Below are 16528 nucleotides of genomic sequence, written 5' to 3' on the forward strand. Positions count from 1 at the left end.
GCTACGGTGGGATGAAGAACAGGCTCCCTGAGAACTACTGCTTTCGAGGAATTTATAAACGACACGAAAAATTACCGCGCGTAGAAAACGAGCAGTGATCAAGTGGCTAGGCACAAAAACTATTCTTTAAATCTCTCCGCCACTCCTCCACCTTCTTCTCATTTCCAAACCCTTCATTTCATTTAATATGAGCCTCGGTCGTGTTCTCTTTTTTCTTTAGCACAGCATAACTTCGTGGCCCAATACTGGCGCTTCCCGGATACCAGAGATAAAACAAGTTGATAGACAAAAATCTCCCTTTCTCAGCTGTACGGGGTACTGTCTCTGAAAGTTGATCTCGGCCTTAAACAAAAATAGAAAGACGTCGTGGGCATGCATGCTTCAATGTCACCCACTCCCGTTTGACTGTGCAGCGAGTGACACGTGGTTAAAGAGACTTTTAGGGGCGAAGCTCCTTAAGGCGGCACCCGTTCGTCCCTCGTAGTCGTAGTCGTAGTAGTCGTAGTGCGTAACCAGTCTTACGCTTTGACCTCCAAGGTGGTGCCGGTGGGAGATTTTTCCTGTGCGTTGTTGAACAATAAAAAATTCGCAGCGTGCGCGTTAACTAAAGGCTGAATCTCTTCTGTCTCTCATTCCCCATTAGCAGCCATTGGCATGTTCCAGTAGGAAACGTTAGTAGAAGTAGAAGTGTAAGTGTTAGCTAAAAGCCGATTTCTTCTGTCTCTCATTCCCATTAGCAGCCATTGTTTACCTCCAAGGTAGTGCCTGGTGAGATTTCTCCTGTGCGTGATTAAACAATAAAAATTTTGTTCAAAACGCCGTTGATTGATGAAATAAACCAAGGAAAGACGCCAGATGTTTTGTAAAAGCAAAACGAAAGAACGCCAGATGTTTCTAAAGCAAAACGGAAAGACGCCAGCTGCTTAACGAAAGACGCCAGATGTTTTCTAAAGCAATGGTTTTCTAAACAATGAAAATTCACAGTGTACATGTAAAATTAAAGTGAGCAGCAAGTCGTCATAACTCATCGAACCTTTAGTATAAACGCGCCCGATCTCACGTCGGTGATGATGTACTGGGCAGAATTCACGGAAGATTCACGGTTTACCGATGAACCTCCGCAGCTTCGCCCACTCATCATCATTCACTCCGTGGATATGCTGTGATTTTTTTCATGCCCCCCTCACCCTTGCACTCTCTCCACTTTCCAAAAACGGCTTTTTTATGACACTGCCTGTCAACTACGTTACAGCAACACGTCTTCGGCTCGTCACAACCGATCTCTCATGTGCACCCAACAAAATTTCCAAAATTCGTAGAGAACATGATCATTGGAGTGATATTAAATGAAGGCAATGTTGCTGTTCATGGATAGCCAATAATAGTAGCAATTTAACTACCAGTGGTCAGCTTCAGCCAACACTGGCCAACATTAGCTGATATTTAGCCAATACAAGCAAATATTAGCCATCATTTATCCAGCATTAGTAAGTGCTGGTAGTACGCGAGTAAATGCGATACATTATTTCGATCAGTAGTTATCACTCTCATACATGGTCGTAGCACGGTAACAGAATGTGGCAGGATCAAGAAAGCATTTTCTTCAATAAAAGTGACTGCACGACGCTCTTCCGGGTTTGCTTCCGCCCTCCTTCAAGAATCTCAATTCCAATGACGATTGGAGTGATAAGCTCACAAGCTGCCAGGGTACGTTCATGTCGTAGGAACTAACACTTCAATGGAGAGAAAATTAATGTTTGCCAAAGTGGAAGAGAAAACGTTCGCAGCACACTAGGCGGAACATCGCAACTTTACATCCGAAACGGTAACAGAACACAAAAAATCTTGACAATAGATATACAGTGAAACCTCGGTGATACGATCACAGCTCATACGAATTTCGGGGTGATACGAATTTTTCGTTGGTCCCGGCCAAGGCCCATTGGCCTGCAGTGTAATGGAGTATGGTTGTTGCGAACCAATTTTTACCCCGCGACGTTTGATACGAATGTGCCCTACCGCCCAGGTATGAAGAGGTGATGTGCCCGCGCTGTCGCGGAAGACGCACCAAGCACGTGCGAGCGCGGAAACGCAAGCGCAGGCACCGCCATATCCTCAGAATCACGTTGTAAGAAAAATACCGCTCTCGCGGTCAGAAAACCTTCAGAGACGCGTCACGGCCTCCGACATTGTGTGCGCCAATCTTCCAAGCTCTAATGTGCATCCGTGTGCGTTCGCGTTTACATTACAGAAGGCATTGGCGCCCTGCTTTTTTTTTTCTAACGCATCGACGTGGGCTCCTGTCGATGTACTGTGTGAACACGTGCTTGCCTCGTGCACCAGAAGTCCTATGAAAGGAGAACCAGGACCGAAAGAAGGCGAGGACGGTCTTGGCGAAGGAGTCAGGCCTCACAACGTCAATATGCGCGACTCTTGAGGTCGCACTTGTGCAGGCACGACCGTAAATCTCCCAAAAACATCTCCAACACCTCCGCGATCGCAAAAGCATAGCATGGGACCATGGTTCTGAAATTTTGTGGCCTTGATCTATCCCGTCAAATCACTTCTTCCGTCACTCTCGCCGCAGTACTCCTGTGTCATGCGAAAAAGCATGCTAGAATTCGGACGGGGCTACTACTGTCGCTGGTCACAACGCACCTGGTTCATTAATCAAAGACACGCCTACGGGCCGCATATTTACGAGTTCTGGTATGATTGCCGACACCTGAAAACTTAACTGACAATCATTCAGAGTTCTTCCTGACGTTGCTGTGGACCTGAAAAACAATAAATGAAAATGTACGTCAGCTTTTTTTTTTGTCGCATGATAATTTTTCATGCTTTCTGGTGATACGAATTTTGGATGATACGAATATTTTTGGTGGTCCCATGAGATTCGTATCACCGAGGTTTCACTGTAAGATAGTAACTAAACATTTGTAAGTAAAGGTAAATGCAACGGAAAAGCACACGGTTGAATTAAACGGATAAGTAATGTCGTGACTAATATTGAGGCGCGAAATTAATAAAAGGACCACACGAAAGCAGACACAGTTCAAAACAGAGCACTCGTTCTTGTCGTATGTTCCGAGAGGGCGTAGTCCATAGCTCTAATGGGCGTGGCGATGTCTTGTAGGACCAAAAGCCTGTGTTGCACACACCCGGGTGTCTGTCTCGAAGCGCGGGCCTCCCAGCCATGCAGGGTTGGTACGGGGCTGCTATAGGGTCTTTTTCGGTGAACAAGCCCATATGCGAGCTCCTCTCTGTGGCTGCCAGATCGAGTTAGGTCAGAATGTAATCAAGCAGCGCTTAGGACAGGACCGTAGTAAAGATTACTGACACGGCGATGACACTGCGTTTTTACTTCGTCCTGTCTTGGGCGCTCGTACGGTTTACGGTTTACAGCGCTCGTCGGCGGCGCTCGTCCAGCGTAGTCTCCATAGTAATATCTGGGGTTTCACGCGCCAAAACCACGTTATGATTCGTCCTCGTCTTTCTTGCTCTGTGTTTCCCCCGCTAAGCAACTCGCCCAAATCAAAGTCTTGCTTGCTGTGTTGAGCGCCGTTCGATTCCGCAGCCTATAGTGCAACCCACTTCTCTAATTGGGTCAGGTTATGTCAGCGAGCAACGTCGATCCGGTAGTTCCTCTGCGAAGTTCCACTGCCACTCATCGGTTGAAATACACTGTTGCGTCGCTCCATGCCGGTGCTTTGCGATTGAGTACTTCACAATTTGAAGCCGTAAGCTTGAGGCTGCGTCTTCAGCGGCATTTTCCTCTCTGTACTGCAGCCCCTCGTAACCACTTCCTCAGACCTCTCTTGAGCTTTTCCTTTTCTCCTGAACATGAATCTCTCTCCTTTTCATGTCCTTAAATCTCCACAATTTCTCAACGACCTTAAGTGGAACTTCTTTTCGCCTTTTCTTTAGCGATGCCGCGTTTCGGAACGGCCGAGTGTTGTAATCGCTGCCGACAGAGCAAGCAGCGATTGAAGCAGCTAGTGAATGTGTGATGCAACAGGGCTCAGCGCTAAGCTCCTTATTTCCCCATTAGTCCAGTCCATGCCATTCGCTAAATCGAGTGTCTGGATTTTTTTTTTCCTCATTCCCAATCTCGCTTTTCTTTGTACCTCAAAAGTCCAAATTATGGGGCATTACAGCTAACCTTACCAGAAGTAAAATATTAACGTCCTTATAACGATAGCAGTGGTCACATGTCTCCCAACGTCATGGCCGGAAAAGGTAGGGTTCGCCGACGAAGAATTGCACGAAGGTTCCCACTTCCGAAGCACGCTGTTTCTGTCTGGCGGCTTTGCACTCAGTTGAAAAATAAAACTAGCGGTTCAACGGCACATCAACAAGCATATTGGTCAGCAGCAAAACAAACACGACAGCTGCTGGCGGAGGCGGTTTGCCGTGAATCTTTTCCTCAAAGAGGAGCGAAGAGGTGAAGGTGCATTGTCGTCAATGATGTATTCAAGATGCCCGAAGAAAAGTTGTCGGCAGGCATAAATTTTGAAAATTGCGGCGAGTGCGTGGTCAGGGCGCGTTTCGACTCTCCTATACACGCACCCACCCGGACCCTTCTCGGCCCAGTATACAAGGTCCAGTGCATCGGGTCACGCGATCCCGCTTCACTCCGAGGGACTGGAAGCGTCCAGTGTGAACGCGACCAGCTGCCTCGGCTACAAAGAATCGGCGTCTGGCCTCAGAGCATCGTAGGCGGTAGAGATAAATGGTGATGGCAAGTTTCCTGACACAGACCATTCCGGATGCGAAGGTGCGAGACGCATCGGGAAGCAAAAAATAATTGGGCAAGTCCGCAGCACCGAACCACGTGGATGCAAATATAGCAGAACAACTTGCCCATTTTGTTTGTCGTGCCGCCCAGTGAATTTTTCTTCAATTTTTCACGTTTTCGCAGACCATAATCGTGAGAAACATCGCGGGAAAGCATCTGGTCCGCGGTGGACGCATGGCCTCAACGTGCACCGGCTGTTGATACCAGTGCAGTGGGAACAAAAGCAGGAAGCGTACGTGACGAAGGACAACCGTAAATCTAAAAAAATATAAACAGGCACCTCGCTTAGCGTTGTCAAACCAGAAGCTAAACCGGAATTTACGGTGTTAGAACGAAAGAAAAGCTCGTCGATTGTTGATGTGCGTGAAAAGGTGAGTAATGGTGGAAAATTTTCATCCCTACAGCAAAATGACAAAATGAAACATTGTGCGCATCTGAAAGGGACGTTGTTGCGGAAAGAGAAGTGATGTTCGTGCTTTCCGGAGTAAACGCGACTCGTCTGACAGATAGAAAGAAAGAGAAGAGAAAGAAGGAAAAAGAGAAAGAGGGAAAGAAAGTGAGAGAAGAGAAAGAAAGAAACAGAGATAGACGAGAGAAACAAAGAGAGGGAAGAGAGAAAAAAAAGGAAATGAAAGTAAGAGAAGAGAAAGAAAGAAAGAAAGAAAGAAAGAAAGAAAGAAAGAAAGAAAGAAAGAAAGAAAGAAAGAAAGAAAGAAAGAAAGAAAGAAAGAAAGAAAGAAAGAAAGAAAGAAAGAAAGAAAGAAAGAAAGAAAGAAAGAAAGAAAGAAAGAAAGAAAGAAATGGCCACAAATACTGGCTACGCAAAAAAATGACAGGTTATCTTGATCCCGCTCACCCTTACACTTTCAGCACATGTAGCTGGCCACTTCTATTTATTACGCAGAGTACCATCTCACGGCACGCATACTCGACATAATTGACTACTTGATTACACGCATCGTAAGCGCCAATTCCTCGGTCATTTCCTCGGGCGTGTTCAGATGCCGTCAAACTCCTCGAGGGGACAGCTTTCAAAGACCCAATATTGAATTCACAGTGGTGACTTCCAGGCAAATAATTCACGAAAGAAAACGTGTGCGCGCACGTGCGTGGAATGTGAAATTCCACGGGGGGCCATTTTAGGGTGACAGTAAGGTGGAGTGTGTTATCCGTGGTCAGTACAAACAATTCACTTATATATACGCTAAGGCGAACGCGCGTATTGAAAGCAAAAGACCGAACAAATGCTATAAAAGAGAGCCCGCGGGAAGACGCCCCCAGTGTTTTGCATTATTGTTTTAACTCGCCAGTGAGCATATAGATGCGGCTGAAGAACCAGAAACGGGAAGAAGAAATCCGTTCACGTCCGCACTGAGCATCATAAGGATGTCTTGAGAGGGCGAGTGGTGAAATTCGCGAAGGGAATGGGGACGAGTGTGCAAGACCGATGCGTTGAGACGCGCGACGCGGAAGTATAATGGATCCGCCGACGCGCCACGAAGAGGACGCGACGACTGGAGCCGGATAGGTGCCCAGCATTCGGGATGCGAATATTGCTAGGATAGCTGAAACATGGTATTTCATACGCCAGTCTCTGTGTGTGTACATGTGTGTGCGTGTGTGTGTGTGCGCGCACGCGTGTGTGTCTGTGAGTGTAATAATAACTGGGGTTTAACGTCCCAAAACCACGATATGATTATGAGAGACACCGTAGTGGAGGGCTCCGGAAATTTCGACCACCTGGGGTTCTTTAACGTGCACCTAAATCTAAGTACACAGGCCTTGTGCCGCCGCCGCGGCCGGGATTCGATCCCGCGACCTTCGGGTCAGCAGTCGAGCGCCATAACCACTAGACCACCGTGGCGGGGCGTCTGTGTGTGTGTGTGTGTGTGTGTGTGTGTGTGTGTGTGTGTGTGTGTGTGTGTGTGTGTGTGTGTGTGTGTGTGTGTGTGTGTGTGTTGTGTGTGTGTGTGTGTGTGTGTGTGTGTGTGTGTGTGTGTGTGTGTGTGTGTGTGTGTGTGTGTGTGTGTGTGTGTGTGGGTGTGTGTGTGGGTGTGTGTGTGTGTGTGTGTGTGTGTGTGTGTGTGTGTGTGTGTGTGTGTGTGTGTGTGTGCACATGTGTGTGTGTGTTTCGCAACGACTCCTTGCGTCCAGGTATCCGTGAGGAGCTCTCATGAGCATCCTGACGATTCTTTGTGATTGATTCGTTGTGGGTGTAATCGAATTTTGAAAATGATATCCCGTGAAGGTTCGCGCAGTGGCCACGAAGCTGCCAAGTTTCTTGCGGCGTTGCGATCGCTGCTGAAAGTCGTTCCCAATTCTATTCCATAATCGTGCCTCTCTCCCTTGCACTGTCGTCTTCTTCTTTCTCTGCATTGGAACGTGACAACAATAGCGAGAAGTTAACTGCATTTCTTCCACCGCCGCGTACTCTCTAACGCGGCCACATTACGCGTCCCAGACGGCAGACGTAACTTGTAGCGGACCGCCATCATTAAGGAAATGCTAAGGCGCACCGCACAGCTAAATAGCAACACCGCCTGTAATTAGACCACTCGGTTTCATTCATACGACGCGCCCGGCTGCGTCGACTCGTGAAGCAAGAAGCTCGTTAGCATGAGCGCCGAGGCAAATGCGAGGGCCGGAACGGACGATCAGAGGAGCGTAAAGCCCGAATGCATCGAGAAGAGAAGCATCGGAAGAAGTTTCGTCAGGAAACAAGGTAGCAAGATGTCGCTTCACGACGAACGTGCGCGCCAAAACCCTGAGAGGCGCGACAAAATGATGAACTCGCATTAGGAGGCCACATTAGCGGCGCATAAGTGCCACTAATTAGCGAGGCGATTAAACGCCAAAAAGGTGCACACACTGTGCGCACTTTAATACGATAGAAACATTACGACGCTGAAACTTCTTTCACGGAGCATTGCCGTGCGCATTCATCATAAAAGTCTGTGAGTATAATGGCTTACGATATGAAATCCCATCGCAAACGACGTTGAGGTAAATGTGGCTTCGCACTCAGTGTTTCGCGGTGGAATGTTAATGTTTAAAGATTCAGAGGCGATTTAACGGTAAATGCGAGAGAAACGCGTTAAAGCTTCCTTTCATTACATCTAATTACGTAGATAGCCAACGCTGACCAGCGTTAGCCAGTAGTAGCCAAGGGTTAGTCAACAGTTAGCCAAGATTTGCCAGCAGCTCTGGTATCACGTGATTAAGTATGGCAGGCTCCACACAAACTCCCAGTTTTTGCCAGACTGCCTCTCCTATTGCAAATTCATTAATTGAAAAACGAAGGGCCCCAGTACACAGTGGCCTTCAAGCGAATGAGCGCTGGCGGGTGATCGCAAGACTTTGCAGGCGAAACTCGTCAATATGTACCACTCACACAGGTGTTGTTAAGACTTTCACAGGTATACGTACGTAGTGGCGCGAAAATTGTTTTTAGCAGGCCCAGGCAAAAGAACAAATCAAAGCCAGTTCCACCGAAAGCGAAAGCTGTACGAACTGCTGAGCATTGATCCGCCTGGGAATTTCCCTTGGGTTTATCTTGTGCTTACCTGCTGTTTTCTGTTCTTTTTGTGTTCTTTTCTTGTGCTTATGTGCTCTCTTTCGCCCTTCTCTGTTCTTTTCGTGTGATCATGTGATCTTTTTTATATCTTTTTTCTCTTCTGCGATTTTCTGTGATTATGTGATTTGTTTTGCGATGATCTATTTTCAGTTCTGTGGTCTCCTTTGTACTGTTTTTCTACTGCTTGCTGCTCCGAGCGCGGTGCGTCTAACTCCAGGCGCTGGCGTTCTTCCTCATCTGTTCTATACCGTAGATCTGTGTCTAACTCCCGACGCTGGAGTTTCGCTGTCGCTTCGCTGGCTCGGACGGACGAATTATCCCTTCGGCGACGCTGGCGTTCAGGGTCAAGCAAGCACTGTCGTTCCAAACATGCAGCCTGCTTGGCGGCTTATGTGTATCAAACGTGGGACCTGCGTGACGCCAACGCGAGACATCAGACGACGACAGGGTGGTCCCTCAAACTGATCCGCAGTTAAACGAAAGGGCCGCGTTGCTCGAGGTGCATAATAGTAATACCTTGGGTTTAACGTCCCAAAACCACGATGTGATTATGAGAGACGCCGTAGTGGAGGGCTCCGGAAATTTCGACCATCTGCGGTTCTTTAACTTGCACCTAAATCTAGGTACACGGGCCTCAAACATTTTCGCTTCCATCGAAAATGCAGCCGCCGCGGCCGGGATTCGATCCCGCGACCTTCGGGTGCTCGAGGCGCATGAGCCACGGGACAAGCCGAACGAGCTGGGCGCCGCAGCCGCTCCGCTTCGGCATCACGCCTCCCTGTGTCTCAATGAAGTAGCGACCATGGCAGGGCCACGTCTGTCTCTAGCCACACTTACAACCTCGTAGATGAAGTCATAAGCATAGAGAGACGAGATTAACGGACACACCGGAATCACGTCAAATCGTACACCACCAGAGCGGGGCCGATCACTTGCACAAGGCGTGAAGGCTAAACTAATGATGACCGCTTTTGTTCTGGCTGACATCGGAAGACTGTTTGTCTATGGCCGTTGTATGACTGGAATAACTGCCTGCTACGTGAACTCTGCTGGTGCAACAAATCACTCAACACCTTCTTTGCGACTGCACGTGCTTAATCTCCGGCAACTGTCTCAGCCGCACAGGCCAACCTCCCACTCACAGAATGCAAAATTTTAGGCCACTGGCCTACATACACTTCTACGCGAGTCGCTATGAGGGCGTTGCTGCGGTTTCTTAGAGAAGCTAGACTGAACGACACATTGGGACTGTGCATTGACAATGTTTTTGTTCATAAGTTGGACAATGCTAGAGGCATTAGGACTTTGTAGTGTTGTCATATACTCTTCTCCTTCATTTCAACTTTTAGTTCAAAATGCAGGCGCACTCAACTTGTAATATTTTTATTTATTTATTTGTGACTTACCTGTAGCTTCGAGACCAAGAATGAAACAATTGTGCTCTTTATTCTACGTTTTTGCATATACAAAATAGTATTATTTATTGTTCAAGAGTAAAAAAATATTTTCGAAATATCTCTGTTGTTCCATGTGGCTACAAATCAGGCGTTGAAATAAACGGCATGACTACTTTTGGCCAGCTTTAGCTCGAGTTCTGGCTCTTCTTCAGATCTGCTCAACGGCATCCCTGAAATGGAATCACTATATCGCGACATGCGCGGAACTGCTGCAGGGTGCAACAAAGGTGGATGACATTACCCATTAACTTATAATGTGAACGCGCTTCCCAGTAAGCAAGACGAGACTAATAGAAAAAGGTCCGTTGCATAACTGATCGCAACAAGCAGATCGTGCCCATCTGTCGCGCAAGCGCATCACAGCCAGCATCAGTGATATGCATGCCCGGAGAGCGCGCCTAACTTATTCGTGTAGCGTTGTCACTGCGATCAGCTGTCGCTAATGCGAAGGCCACTTAATCCAGATGTGTTTTTCTCGGGCAGACATCGCCCTGCGCTGATACAACTTAGATACAATGATGACAAGAGCTGTGCATTGTCAACGTGTTGCCAACGAGCCGCACTCTTTTATATTCCTCGATGTTGCTTTTCGTGCTTTCGGATGCGACTAGCATCGCAGTACGAGTCCTGCGTGCTTCTATGAGACTTCATGCATTCTCATAATAACTCTTGGGGTTTAACATCCCAAAACCACGATATGATTATGAGGGACACCGTAGTGGAGGGATCCGGAAATTTCGACCACCTGGGGTTCTTTAATGGGCACCTAAATCTAAGTATACGGGCCTCAAGTATTTTCGCCTCCATCGAAAGTGCGGCCTCCGCGGCCGGGATTCGATCCCGCGACCTTCACGTCAGCAGCCGAGCACCATAACCACTAGACCACCGTTGCGGGTTTTCTTGCATTCTCTAATTCTGTCATTGATTTTCGATGGAGGCGAAAACGCTTGAGGCCCGTGTACTTATATTTAGGTGCACGTGAAAGAACCCCAGGTGGTCGAAATTTCCGAAGCCCTTCACTACGGCGTCCCTCATAATCATATCGTGGTTTTCGGACGTTAAACCCCAATAATTACATTATTGCTGATTCTGTCATTCGGCGCGTTAGTGTCGACTAAAGAAAACAGCCACCAGCGTAAAACTCCTCGTGTAGAAAGCTGCACGCGACAGAGGCAGTCAAGCGGCGCACTTCACTCCTTATTCGAAACGCCACCTCTAGTGTGGCAATCGCTTATCACGGCTCCCGAGATGAGTAATGACTCTTTGAAGAGTCAACACGTGCGGTAGTCTAGCCTCCATATCGAATAATCCATGACGAGCACCTTAAGATTGAAAAAAAAAATTTGAAAATGCCATGTAATGCGAAGAGCAGTTGACCGGTGGTCGAATGGAACAACGAAATTCTCGCCAAAGGAAGGAAAACACAGTCGAACAGTCAAGCGATTTTGCATGCCTAAGATGGAAACTGCTCACGCTAGGCGTATGCACCTTGTGAAGACAATGAGAGGCCTTCGTCTTGCAGTGCAACAAAAGAAGAGTTTTCTGTTCGAAATGGCTTCAATAAACTTGGCCAATAGCACATTATTCAAGGTATATCAGTATGCCACGTTTTGACAAGGGCATAAAATCACGAAAAGAAAACTACTAGCGCTATTTTATTTGTTTCGTGCTGTATACGGTGTTAAATGTTCCCGGTGAACCCAAACTGCCACATTCAGCTATAGCGTCATTGAAGTTAGCCGCGTCCAGATCTCAGTCGAAAGAAACGTCTCGAATCCCTCGTTGCCACCGCAACACATCTGTACAAAAGCGGCGTCTTTGTACTTTTTGATATCTGGTGCAGTGCGCGCTCCGCGAACAGCCGCTTCTCCAATCACTTCGAGCTTTACGGAGCTGCCCATAAAGATGAGCATCCGTTCCTCGCGCAAAGTACCCAACAGCGCGTTTATTCAAGACAAGCCGCTCCAAGGGACATCATGCTGGCAGGAAAACAAGCTATTCTGCTTCCCGCGTAGAGATCCTGCCATCGCGGATATGATTTGAAGCCGAAACAACAAGATTGCAGGTGACTTTCTACGCGGTTGAAAGAGCGAAGAAGCTGCCGGCTTGCATCCGTTTGCTTCGGAGCAACATGCGGCCTCGGCAAAACGGCAACGAAGCTGCGTTGGGCGTGAGATTGTGCCCACCCATCGCCCGTGCGCGGGCTCGTAAAACCAAGTGCGCCTCCTCCGGTCATAAAGAGCCGCGATACAACGACGCCTCCCGCAAGGAGCTCCTGCGACGCAGATATGTAAGCTGGTTTTCTGAGAGCAATCTGACTCAGTGTGTGGCGACTATTCGGGAGGAGAAATTGCGCTGCACCTCATGGCCGGTGCTGGCGGACTGCTATCGCGGAACACATTCACGTAGGATGCAGCACTGCAGCGATACCTGCAAGGGCAGAAAGCGCTAATTAATAGCCGCTGAAAACAGGCTTTGCTCTGACCGTTTTTCTTTTCTTGTGCTTACACTGTCGACATTTTCCGTCATCGCCGTCGCCAACTCGCGTTCTCATTCTCGGCTGCGTCCTCATTAAATAAAGAAAAATCCAAAACTTTGCTCATGTTCGTCAGTACTGGAAATGGAACTTCTCCTGTCCCTGCAGACTTAAGCACCGGGCTACATCCGAGATTGGTAATTTGTACGGAATGTTTTCGTGCCATGTAGAATCTGACCGAGTTTGTGGGTGTACTTCGGACGCCGTTCTAGGAAACGACACTGTATCGGACATCACGGTGCACACCACCGCAAAGATTTTCGTTTATCTAACTACACATGCTAGCCGTGTCCATATGCCACAACCACTTGCCCTAGCAGTGAATACATTCAAAGGCCGAAAACCGCTAAGTTATTCTGTGGGTAAATATATTTGATTTTGGCTGTGCTTTGCAAAGGACAGACATCGCAAGTTCATTTCATAAGCTCTCTTCTCGAAGTAACGATGTTAATTGCCCTCCCTCTCCAGAACGCAGCGATCTCATCCCAAAGGCTGCGAGAAAACTTTTGTTGCAGAGGGTCATCGCTAATGTTTTCAATAATTTTACTCATAACCGAAAAGAAAGGTCCTCTTGTCTTCACAGTTCGTGTCCTATTAAAGGAGTTCTGACACGATTTTGAGACATCGCAAAAGAGGCGTTCTTTTGTTTCCTTTGTATGCAGTGTTAACACTGTCCGCACACTGGAATCAGACAACACGTGTAAAATATTTTACATTAATTTTAAAGTTTTCGTCGTTGAGCATCAGCAAGCCAGCCCCGCCGAAATGGACAATATCCCGACGAGTCAACACAGTTCCACCGAGTTTGCGAACTCTGCTTCCTGCATGCAGCCTAAATTGCAGAAATCGCTGTCGGGGTCACTGAACGATAATTCACTCATCGTTGTTTGCGTGAACCACGAGCAGTTGACGGATCTGCCGCTAGTACGTCATGAGTTGCTGTCTACCCGTGACGTCACACTGCGATGACACGTCACTGAGAAGCCGCCCCCTTGATATCGAAACCGAAAGTGTTTCTTTAGGTAGCGATATTAAAAATATATTCGATGCATTCCCAGGCACCACAATACTCTTTTTAGGGTTCTGGACACCAGGTGTTTTATTTAAAGCGACAATTCAAAAATATTTAGAATTCGGGTCAGTACTCCTTTAAAGCTTCAGACCTACGATGGAAATCACCCTCACTGATGACGACGATGATGAATAGAGTTTAGTTGGCACTCTTTCATTGATGCGTACGTGTTTTTTTTTTTGTTTTTTGTATATTTATTACTATTATTTATTTATTTATTCTTTTTATTGGCATCAGCATTCAATACTCAAAATACTTTTAAAAAATATTTTTTTTTTTAATAAGACGACTTCCTGGCCAATCCCCCAGAGTGGGTATGAGCCATGCAGTAGAGGCTACTACTACTATTACTATTGGCGCAAGGACCATGTATGGCCAAAGAGCGCCATACATTGCACAGGATTCTCTTGAAAACCCTCACCGTGAAGAAAGAAAGAAAGAACAAAAGAAAAAAGAATCAAGTAACAGCAACAACCGATTTCTCCTCCCTTGATGCGCAATCCCAAATTCCGCATCGAAATAGTGGCACCTTCTTCTGGGTGTTTGAAAACCTCTCGCCCGTTCTCTCACTTGCCATTTGCTTCTCCCATTTACACGCCCACTAGCCGTGCATTTCTCGGCCGCTGGATTCAAGGAGACAGGGAAGCTTTCAAAGTGCAATTTGCCTCTTCAAATCCGTTTCTGGATCTGATCGGGGCTGCCCTAGTTTCGGGAGCGCGAGCACTCGACCGCACGCAAGATGTAGCCTGGAGAAACGCCGCTGGAGTCCCTCCCTAATAGCACTATCTGCGATTATGCACTTTTTCTTCTTTTTTTTTTCTTTGTTCACACATGTCGCTGCTTCACTTACGCAAATTCATCGTTTGGAATTCTCCAAAAGGAGCCGAAAGCGTGATTTAATTAGAGCTTTGCCCCGTTAAAACTTATACGCCTTCACTGATGCTAATACTTTATTCTACTGAAGTGTTCGAGTCCTCGAGAATGCCAAAAGCCGAGTTCAATGGATGTTCTCGCGATGAATCGGCAGTCTCGAAACAAAAAGAAGAAATAAATAAAATAAACGAGGTAAAATTAGAGGTAAAGAGAGGGGGGCACAAAGCAGAGTGAAGGTTAACCAGGTGGCTTGCCACACTACACTGGGGGAGGGGATAGCAGTCAGAAAAATAAGGAGGAGCAAGTGATGCGCTCGCACACTTAGCGGCATTCGCAGGCGGTCACTGAGCTCGAAAGAACGAAAATGTTAAGAGGAATGAAGGTTAAGAAAAGAAAACGGCGTCGGTGAGGCCAAGAAAGAGAGAAATAACACACGAGGACGCTGTCGAGCGGAGGCGAGAAAACGGCGACAGTTCTACCCCATACACTGTCGCTATGTTTCGTGCGAGGGCGCTTCGGGCGTAAAACAGCAACTGAAAGCAACGGAAGCTGGAAGGTTGGCACACTACCCACAGGTCTTTGACACACACACACGCACACAAACACTCATTTTAACACGAAAGTGTTTTATGCCGGGGTCCACCAAGTACATCCGTCACGGATATGACGTTGATAAAATGGACGCCAGCGGGTGAGAAAGAAAAAAACCAAGAAAAAGATACCCCGCTGGGAATCGAACCCATGACGTTGCGGCCGCGACGGCAAGCGCCCGACGCCCTACAGACTAAGCCAACTCGACAGATGCTAGCCACGGTGCTAACGCGTCTTATATCTTTCACACATTCTCTTTCGCGGCGGGCGGAGCGGGGCGGTGCCGCCGTCTGTGAGAGGTGAAAAGAAGTAATGCTTCACGATCGACACTTACTAGCGCTTACTCCGAGATTGCACGCGATATCGGAGGTCATGGTTAAAACGTCTCGATACCAGAGAGGTAGACTGGCCGCGCTGGCGTCGCCGAGGCACTCTTGGCGCAGTTACGTTCTTTGCCTTTGGCTTCGTGTGAGCGTGCGTCGGCTCATCGGAGTAGTGCAGCTTCCACGTGCACCAACGGGATTTCTCCGCCGCCGACTGCTTCAATTGCGAGAGCACCGACTAACAAAACTTCTGCAATATGCGTGGCAGAAAGAACGCGATTTCGACGGGCGAATGTCGTGCCTTGGTGGAGCGTGAGCAGCGCCTGCGAGACAGAGGCCAGCGGGACGCACGCGTTTGCGGCTCAGGCTACGAACCTCTACCTCCCGTGTTGCTGAAGCGCAGTGTGTGTGTTATGTATGCATGAGCACAGGCGTCGGCTACCCATTACTAGAAAGCGCACACCGTGCCGTTTCTCTCCTTAATTGACGACGCTTTGAAGAAGGGCATACCGGGTACCAGTGTTGATTATGAGCTTGTTGATATCATCCTCACGCGGGATTCACGATTCGCTGTGTCCAAATATATGTTCACACCGTCAGCTACCACAACGGTTTAATCATGATCATGGGCGTTAGTCGTCGCGATAGAGACATGCTGTCAACATGGGTGCATCCACGTCAAACGGTGCTATAGCTGCCAAACATGAATAGGCATTGTACAAGCTCTCATATATCATTGCACAATAAGCACTACTTCTGTGAAGACACGTTTCACTTTCGTGTTATAACGATTCCTATGACGGAGGGATCAGCCATGTTTTTTTTCAAGCATAGTACGTAATAGTAATTTACCTAAAAGCATGTGTTCTTAACTGTCGGCGAAATTAAAATGGCGATGTAGAATTTATTTTTCTTTTTTTTTTCTTCACTGTCAAGAAAGGAGAGCTATAAGGTGGGCTAGTTGGTGTTGTTTCATCTTCAAAAGTACACTTTGTTAACACAGACACAGGACGTGGCCTTATGTCCTGTATTTTTTTCGTCCTGTGTCCGTGTAACAAAGCGCACTTTTGTAGAAGAAAGTAAGGCTTTATACCATAATTCTTGATTATCTACATCCAATAAATAAACTACTGATACAAATCAAAATCCCGAGTGACCTCTAATCTGCTTGTTTTTACTTGTTTGTATGTTTCCCGCCTTAGCTCGTTTTCGCCCTCAAATTTCACATCTTCTTTGAGTTGGCTTTGCCGTACGCAAGTGAGCTGAAAGAAATGCACGCTCTACAGGAACAAAATATCTAAAAA

Source organism: Rhipicephalus sanguineus, chromosome 11 (genome assembly GCF_013339695.2).
Source record: "Rhipicephalus sanguineus isolate Rsan-2018 chromosome 11, BIME_Rsan_1.4, whole genome shotgun sequence".
Taxonomy (NCBI): domain Eukaryota; kingdom Metazoa; phylum Arthropoda; class Arachnida; order Ixodida; family Ixodidae; genus Rhipicephalus; species Rhipicephalus sanguineus.